The sequence below is a fragment of the Elephantulus edwardii genome, unplaced genomic scaffold (genome assembly GCF_000299155.1).
Source record: "Elephantulus edwardii isolate Elephantulus edwardi_28Jun2011 unplaced genomic scaffold, EleEdw1.0 scaffold00185, whole genome shotgun sequence".
Classification (NCBI taxonomy): Eukaryota; Metazoa; Chordata; class Mammalia; order Macroscelidea; family Macroscelididae; genus Elephantulus; species Elephantulus edwardii.
In genome coordinates, this window is record NW_006399935.1 from 994,577 (window position 1) to 1,003,830 (window position 9,254).

Genomic DNA, 9,254 nt, shown 5'->3' on the forward strand with positions numbered 1-9,254 from the left:
ACCGTCCTGGGAAGGCGCCCCTGATGTTGGGGGCGGGGTTCTGAGACCCTCAGAGGTTCGAGGGAGATGCTGAGGAAGGCGGGAGGGTCCTCATCCCGCCAGGGCACCCCCCACAGGACACCTCCTCCCCCACGCCTGCCCAGGACGGCCTCAGAGGGACAGCGCTGTTTCCTACAGGAAGCTCCGCCGGGCGGTTCCATCCGCCGCCCATTGTCTGCCGTCCGTCCCCCCCAGAACCGTTTCCGTATCACCCCCCTATGTCCAACGCCAGGGGGCTGGTCCCGGGGCCCCTAACCACTAGAGTCCAAGGGTCCCACAGCCAAGTAGTTGCGAAGGGACAAGCTAGCGCGCCCCCCCATTGGCTCCTGGAGGGCAAAAGGGAGTCATCTCCCTAACTCAGAGCCCCAGCCCCTGTCTCCCAGACCTGGGGCTCCAGGGCCCCCAGGGTCCCATCCAGCGCACCCACGCCCGCCCCGTCCATCGCGCTGAGCCCGCAGAAGGGCTGGCGTGCAGCACCCCGATCTCCAGGGTGGCTGCTCCCCCAGGAACCCCGGCCCTGGTGACCCCCAAGCCGGTGCTTTACCTGGAACCGCAGCCCGCGCCGGCGCCCGCCCCCTCGAAGCTCAGGGTCGGAGTTATCAAGGCCTCGTTCCTAACTTGACAGATAGCCCAACCAATCAACGCCCGATGCTTTCCAAGCTAGCCAATGGAGAGGTGAGGTGGGCCATGGGGTGTGGGACAAGGGAGAATGGGGCGGGGCCGTGGGGGCGGGGCCGTGGGCGGGGCCTGAGTGATGTTTTGAGGTGCGAGAGTAGGGGACATTTCTACACCAAATTCAGCCAAAAACTGGCCCTCGCGGATCTAAGGAGCTCGAGTTTAATCCACAGGGTGCTAGGGAGCCATAGAAGGCGTTTGAGCAGGAGAGTGGTGCAGATTCTTTTGGAAGGTTCTCTGAGAGAAAAGGTGCTCTTTTACAGAGTCTGGACAGGACTGATTTCCCTGAGTTGTGCAAGCCCTTTGGTCTTGACTATAATCTAGAGGTTGACAGCTCACATTCACCCAGGGGTGCCGAGGAAGCGAGGCCTGGCGATCTGCTTCCACAGAGATTAAGGCCTTGGATCTCCATACAGAGCAGTTCTATGCTGTAACACTGCTCTGAGGGCAAAGGATTTGTTTTACTTTGATAATTCTTTGGTTCGGGGCTCTCCTATCCTGAATCTCTCCTACTACAGGGCCTTTGCATATGCTTCTCTCTCTTGCTGAATTCTTCTTTCCTGCAAGCCTTTTGAAGCTCAACCTGATTCTCCAAAAGATGCACCATGGTCCCTCCGCAGTCACTCTTTCAAATAAATGTTTTATAAGCCTCATAGATATTTTCACTGCCTGAAAGAAAGAAAGAAAGGGGGGGGGAACCCACCCAAAACAACAAAATTATTTTGTTTGTTTTCTTGTATCCCATTTGTCTTCTCCAACAGTGCCACAAGCACCTGAGAACTGCTCTGTACCCCTGGTATACAGTCAATACAACATCTCAACTCAATGCTGTTGAATCAGAATGGCTCCTCGCTGACCCTCCAGCAGGTTTTCGGAGGCTGGAAATCACATGGGAAGATGTTTCCCAGCTTTCTCCCTCAAAGCAGCTGGTGTGGATTCAACACACCAGAGAGACACCACTTTTAAATACACGCGTCTTGAAACAGCGATTTAAAAATGACACTGAAGTCTTTCAGCCAGTGGAATAGATTATGCTAGAAAATGACTTGCAGATAGATTGTTCCCTCCTATGGGCCCAGCATTTCCTGAGGGGCTGCTGTGTGCCAGATACGGTGCTGGTGGTCCCTGCAGGGCACCATCTCTACTATCCTGGACCTCAAAGCCAAGAAGCAGAGTCAGACCTTCTAGCTAAGGTTTATGGGAAAGAGTAAGAGAAGTGGGAACTGGAGTCTGTAGAAACAAAGAGGAGGGATGAGTCTCAACATGGCTGAGGGCATCAGTTCAGAAGGCTACAGAGAGGACATTTATTAAGGAAGAGTGCTCCAGGCAAGGGATATTGCATGAGCAAAGACAGAGTGTGAAACTTCACTCACAGGGATTTTGTCTAGCCAGTGTGCCAAGGGAGGCAAGCTGCATTGTTGTTGCTGTTATTGTTGTTAAGTGCCCTTGGCTTAGCTGCTACTCACAGAGATCCTGAGGATAAAGAAACCGGTCTGGCCCCACACCATTCCCACAATCTCACTGCAATCTCCTTGTGTCAATCCTTTCCCTTGAACTTTCTCTCTTTCACTGATTCTCTACTTTTTTAATTGGTGTGCTTACAAAGTTCGTATCATTGTGTTTCATACAATCATTCTCATGCATTATGATGTTTTACAAAAGTACTCACCACTGAACCTCGCCCATCATTACCCTTTTTCATCAGGATCCTTTCCGTTTCCTCCCCACCTACCCCCAATGAAACTGTGCAACCCTGTGGTTTCGCTTCTACCCATCCCGGGCTTTCCCAGTTCTCTACTTTTCCAAGCATGCTGTTCTTCTCCAGGGACTGGCTTCTCTGACAACATGCCCAAAGTGTGTGGGATGACGCCTCATCCATCACCTTTGCTCCTAAAGAGTTTCTGAACCCTGTCCTGTCCTGTCCTGTGCCATCCCCACAACCTCTGACCCACTTGAGCCCATTGCTACAGCCACTGTGTCAGTTCACCTGGTGGAGGGTCTTCTCTTTCATCAGTCCTCCAGATTTCCAAGCATGATGTCCCTCCCTACAGAATAGCCCCTCCTAAGAGTATTGAATATACCATCAACAGCCAAGAGAACAAAACAGGTCTGACCTGGAGAGGGTGAAACCAGGCTGCTCCCTGGAGGCAAGGATTTTGAAACTCTGTCACACATACTTGGGGCATGTTGCCAGGAGGGACCAGCCCGTGGAGGAGGACATCATGCTTAGACAGGTGAAGGGTTAACACAGAAGAGAAAGATCCTGGATGAGATGGAGTGACTCAGTGAACATAGTAATGATGGCAAGTGTGTCAGAGACAATGAGATCGGCTCAAGATAGGGGAGAGTTCAGAGCTATTGTTCATAGGGTCTCTAGGAATTGTAGTCAACTCAACGGCACATTACAACATGGTCAAAGTATGTGAGATGAAGCTTTATCGTCTTTGCCCCCAAGGAGCATTCTGGTTGTACCTTCTCCTAAACATACCTGTTTGTTCTTTTGGCCATCCATGGGATATTTATATTCTTCTCCAACACAATTCAAGGGCACCAACTCTTGTTTGGTCTTATAAGAGACCCCTGGAGGGATTTGTTGCTGTTGTGTTTCAGTGAATCAGAATCAACTCATTGCTGACCCTCCAGTGGGTTTTCAGAGACCATAATACACATGAGGAGATTACTTATCCTTCTCCAGCAGGGTAGCTGGTGGATTCAAACCAGCTGCCTTTGGGATTGCAGCACAGCTTCTTGCCACTAGACCACTACAGCTCAGAGGGGTAGGTTTTGTTGTTGTGTGTACTGTGGAGCTGAAATCAACCCATAGCTGACCCTACGGTGGGTTTCCTGAGACAGTTAATCACACTGGTTAAGATTGCCCCGCCTTCTCCCACAAAGCAGTTGGTGGATTCGAATTGCATGTCTTCAGGGTTGCAGCGCAGCTTCTTGTCACTAGGCCACCAGTGCTCAAGAGGGGTGGAGAGGAGGATAGATTTGCAGCAACTCAAGACTTTATTCTGAGAACATGGGGCTGGCCTGGGAACAGGTTGTTGTAGTCTAGAGTCATCTCCTCTGTTTATCCTATTAAGATAAACAAAGATAAGCAAAGGGATAAAGCATAAACAAAGAGGACTTGAAGCCCTTGGTGACAAAGATCAAAGACCATACATAGTGTTCAGTACAGGCCACACCTCAACATAGTTGTTGGTTGTTGCATTGTTGTGAGAGGCCCGTTGAGTAGTACCCTATGAACAACTGACCGAACCCTGCCCTCCCCCGTGCCATCCTCACAATCTCTGCCCATTGTAACAGTCACTGTGTCAATCCACCTGGTTGAGGATTTCTTTGCAACTGGCCCAATAAGCAATATCCTGATAAAATGAGAAAAGATTGAAGTTGTCGGGGATTTCATTTTACTTGACTCCACAATCAAGCAGTAGTCAGAAGTCAAAAGACCTGTCATACTGGGCACGTCTGCTGTCAAGGACCTCTTTAAAGGGCTAAAACGTGGACGCAGTGACACTTTATTAGCAGTCATTTTATGGTCCTCGCTGTAGAAAACACTTGGTTTTGCCTGAGAAGACACATGTATTAGCTAAGTATTCTGGTTATTATTATTGTGTGTTTTACATTTCAAAAGGGGCAAAATGATATTTTGTGGCCATAAAAAAATAATGGTTGACATTCTTTAAAATGTAGATTGTTACCTCTCCTCAGTTGCAATGTTTGTTACATTAAAATATCTGTCTGCTCTTTGTTGTTGCTGTTGTTGTGAGCCATCAAGTTGTTGTTCTTGTTGTTGTTATGTGTCATCAAGTTGCTTGCGACTCATAGCGACCCTATGCACAACAGCCCTGAACCCTGCTCTGTCCTGTGCCAATCTTATTGTCTCTGACACCCCTACCCCCATTACCCCAGTCACTGAATCAATCCATCTCATTGAGCGTCTCCCTCTCTTACGCTTTCCCTCCACCCTCCCAAGCATGATGTCCCTCTCCAAGGACTAGTCCCTCCTTGCAACATGCCCAAAGTATGTCAGACAAGCTTCAGAATCCTTGTTTCCAAGGAGCAGCCTGGTTTCACCGTCTCTAGGATAAACGTATTTGTTTTCCTGGCAGTCCACAATATAGTCAGTACTCTTTTCCAGCATCACAGCTCAAAGGCATCAGTTCTCTATCATCTCTAGTCCTTTTTGCTCTTTAGATCATTAAATAAAGATAAAATTAATTTTTTATAAGTACCGTAAAGCAAAGATGTCATTTGAAGACTAAGGTTTGCTTGTCTCAAGCCATGGTACTTTCTTTTTTTAAATTTACTAATTATTATTACTATTAATTTGTGTGTGTATCATCAAATCAGATCTGACTGGTACAGGAGGAAACTGTCCCTCCTTCTCCAGCCGAGCATCTAGTGGATTCGAACTGCATACCTCTGGGATTGCAGTGCAGCTTTTTACTACTAGGCCACCAAAGCCATGGTATTTTCAGCAAACCCCCGGAGTGGGGGGCTTACAATCACAGCACTGTCAGAGCAGATGTTGTTTTGGGGTGCCATCCGGTCAACAGGAGTGGGCTCTGGGTCTTGGGGTTCATTCTGACCCGTGATGACCCCAAGGGCACCTAGACTAGAAGATCATGCAGAGTTTTCCAGGTTGCTGTATTACAGGAGCAGAGGGATCAACAGGTCTTCGCTTCGCAGAGCTGCTGGGTGGATCTGAACCACCCACTTTTGGTTAAGCAGCCAAGAGCTTAACTACTGTGCCACCAAATATAGGCAACCGGCAATCTGCCCTTTTAACTAGATTCAAGTGTGCAGCCCAGCGACACAAATTACATGCACCAACCACATTGAGTAACCTTCTCTGTTCTCTCTTTCCAGAACTTTTTTGGCCTCCCTGACAGAAACTCAGCCTCTGTTAAGCAATAGCACCCTCCGCCCCCAGCCTCCCCCCTGCCCGAGCCCCCTAACCTCTAATCCACTTTCTGTCCCTCCACGTTTGCTCGTTCTGGACATTCCCTGTAAGTGGGATCATGCAATCAATACGTGTTCTTTGCTGTCCGGGATTTCACTTGGCGTGACATTTGTTTCTGCACCATTTCAATCACCCAAATATGGCTCCCTCTAACATCACCACCACAGAAAAACTTGTCCCCGTCCAGGGGCTTCTGAGGACCCCAACGTGCAGAGGCTGCTCCTGAAGGTGGTCGAGGCTGTGGCTCAGACCTGTGGCCTTAGACCTTTCCATAAGTTCCCTTCCATCCCCTTGGATTCCTAAGATCACATTTGTTCAGGGCAGGAAATGTGACCCTTCTCTGTCCCACTCGGTACCAGGGTGAGGCTTGAACCAGAGGAGAAAGGAGGGGTAGCAGGAGGCTCCTGACCAATCCTGGACTCACAAGAGGCCCTTCCAACCCACTTTTCAGCCCCTTTTCATGTTCAAGGGTGTCCTGGAGACTCCAGAGCACCCCCGCCCTGGTCTGGAATGCACAGCCACCCTCAGGACAGCACTGCTTGTCCTGCAGAGTCGCTGCCCAGCCCTGAGATGGACTTACCTCCACCCCCACTTAGGCGCCTTGAAGAGCTCTGATGCCATCGCCCAGCCTCATCGTCCTGCCCTGTGATCCCCTCCTCAGGCTCCAGATCCAGCTCCTCTATGTTCTCTCAGCGCCTGGATAGCTCCGGAATTCACGCCCAACCTCTTGATGTTATAACCCACCATCTCCGGCTTCCCACTCTCCTGTTCCCTTTGACACCTTACATTACACAAGGGGCATGGGGGGCAAATCCCACCCTCGGGGTACATTTTAGCATGAATCCAGACTCCCAGGGAAGTAGATCTCAGCCTCCCCCTCCCACTTCTCCATCCTCCTCACCAGCATCTCCCCTTCTCTCCAAGCCAAACCCCCAGAGCGGGATCAAAGCTCACACACAGGAAGGACACTGCTCAGACTGCCCAACAGGCAGACGCCAGGCCCTGTTAACTCTCATGCCCATGTGACTGCCTTAATTTGTTGAAAAGGCACAGAACAGGCCATGGTCTTTTCTTTAAATTTAATGAACGTTTACAGAGACTTAGGGTTTCCAGTCATTCACTGTTGCACTTTTCTCCCTATCCCCCCACCCTCCCACTTCACTCTTCTCTTTGAAAAGAAAAAGTCTTTCATTGTTATGCAATCCCTCCCTCCAAGTCCTCTCCACTGTGCAGCCTTCATTCTGGACTCCTGAAATGACAATAATACCCAATCGCTATGAGTCGCAAGCGACTCGACGGCACATAACAACAGCAACAACATGTCCCTTTTTATCATTTCTCTCCTTCCTCTGTTTCAATGTAGTATACATAATTTCTCCCCTCCTTTTCAATCTTCCCTCAACCACAATGTCAGTCCCGTTTTACAACAGTGGCCCTATGCAATATTTGTCCTTCTGTTACTGAGATATTTCATTCAGCATAATGTCCTCCAGGGTCACCCATTTTGCATAATATTTCATGAGTTCCTTGTTTATCAATGCTGCATAGTATTCCATTGTGTGAATATACCAGAGCTTCTCTATTCATTTATTTGTTGATGGGCACTTGGGTTGTTTCCAATTCCTTGCCACTGTGAACAAAACCACAATAAACATGGGTATGCATATAACTGCTTGGGTGACAGTTATGGTTTGTTGCTGTTATGTGCTGTCGAGTCGCTTGCGACTCATAGCGACCCTATGTACAACAGCCCTAAACTCCGCTCTGTCCTGTGCCAATCGCACTGTCTCTGACACTCCCATCCCAATTATCCCAGTCACTGAATCAATCCACCTCATAGAGGGCCTTCCTCTCCTGCGCTGTCCCTCCATCCTCCCAAGCATGGGGTAAATTCCTAGTAGTGGAATTGCTGGGTCAAATGGTATTTCTATTTGCAACTTTTTGAGAAAGCGCCATGCTGCCTTCCAGAGTGGTTGCACCATTTTACACTCCCACCAACAGTGAATAAGGGTTCCAGTTTCTCCACAACCTCGGCAGCATTTGTAGTTTGCTAGTCTGTTAAATTTTGCTATTCTGACTGGGGTGAGATGCTATCTCATAGTTGTTTTTATTTGCATCTCTCTTAAAACTAGGTATTTTGAACATTTCTCCATGTGTTTGTTTGCCATCTGTATGTCTTCTTTGTTGAAGTGTCTGTTAATATTCTGTGCCCACTTTTCAATTGGGTTATTTATCTTGTTGTGTGGTAGGCCATGGTCTTTTCAATCACTTGCTGTGCGGCAGAGAACTAGACAATGAATAGGGATAACAGAAGAAGAATTGATGCCTTTGAGTGGTGGTGTTGGAGAAGAGCGCTGAATAGCCCATGGACCGCCAAGAAAACAAACAGATATGCCTTGAGAGAAGTCTGAACGCAAGGAGCAGTCAGAATACTTCTTAGAGACAATGATGACAAAGCTTTGTCTCACACACTTTGGATGTGTTGCTCGGAGAGGCTATTCCTTGGAGAACTGGAGAGTCAACAAAAGAATCATCCTATCCTCAACCAGCTAGGACAACACAGTGACTGCAGCGATGCACTTAAGTGTGTCAGAGATGACTGGAATGGCACAGGGTGGGACAGAGTTCAGAGCGGTTGTCCATACGGTCACTATGAGTGGTGCTTGACTTGACGGCACCTATCAACAGCAACCATGGTTAAAGGAACCTTGGGGACGCTGTAGGCCAAGCACTGCATGTTAAAAGAAAGGCCAGGTATAGGAAATGTAAAAAAAAAAAAAAAAAAAAACCAAAAAAAAAAAAAAAAAAGAAAGGCCAGGGATTGCGAACCCATCAGTTGTTCCGTAGAAAGACAGGGCAATCGGCTCCTGTAGATTTACAGCCTTGGAAACCAATGGGGCTCTTCCATGCTGAGAGTGAGCTCAATGACAGTGGGCTAGGCTGCCTTGTGTATTGTATTTCAGGAGCCTGGGTATTGCAACAACTAAATGCTCATCTGCAAATCCAAACAGGGATGGTTCAGATTCGCCCAGCTGCTCTGCTAGAGAAAGACCTGGTCCTGCACTCTTGTAGAGATTGTCGTTGTTGGTTTTGGGTGCCATCGAGGTGACCACGCCTCACCACAGCCAAGCAAGCCCCATCCCATCCTGCTCCGTCCTCAGCATCTTGGCTCCGCTTGTTGCGCCTCTTCTGCAGCCACTGTGTCCACCCGTCTTGTTGAGGGTCTTCCTCCTTTTCGCCAACCCTCCCCTTTACCAAGTATGATGGCTTTCTTTAGAGATTACAGGCTAGAGAACACAACAGGGCAACTCTGTGTCAAATCGAGTTGCTATGAATCAGAATCAACTCAACAGAAACACACCAACAGCAACGTACCAGGCTCAAGCAACTCTGGTAGAGCAACAGCTAAGTGTTTGGCTACTAACCCAATGGCTGGTAGTTCAAGCCCACCTTGTGGGAGAAAGACCTGACAGTGTGCTCCCATGGAGGTTGCAGCAGTGAAAACCCTACACTGACACACGGAGTATGAGAACAAAAGCGATCTGAAAGCAATGATCCACAACAAATAGGG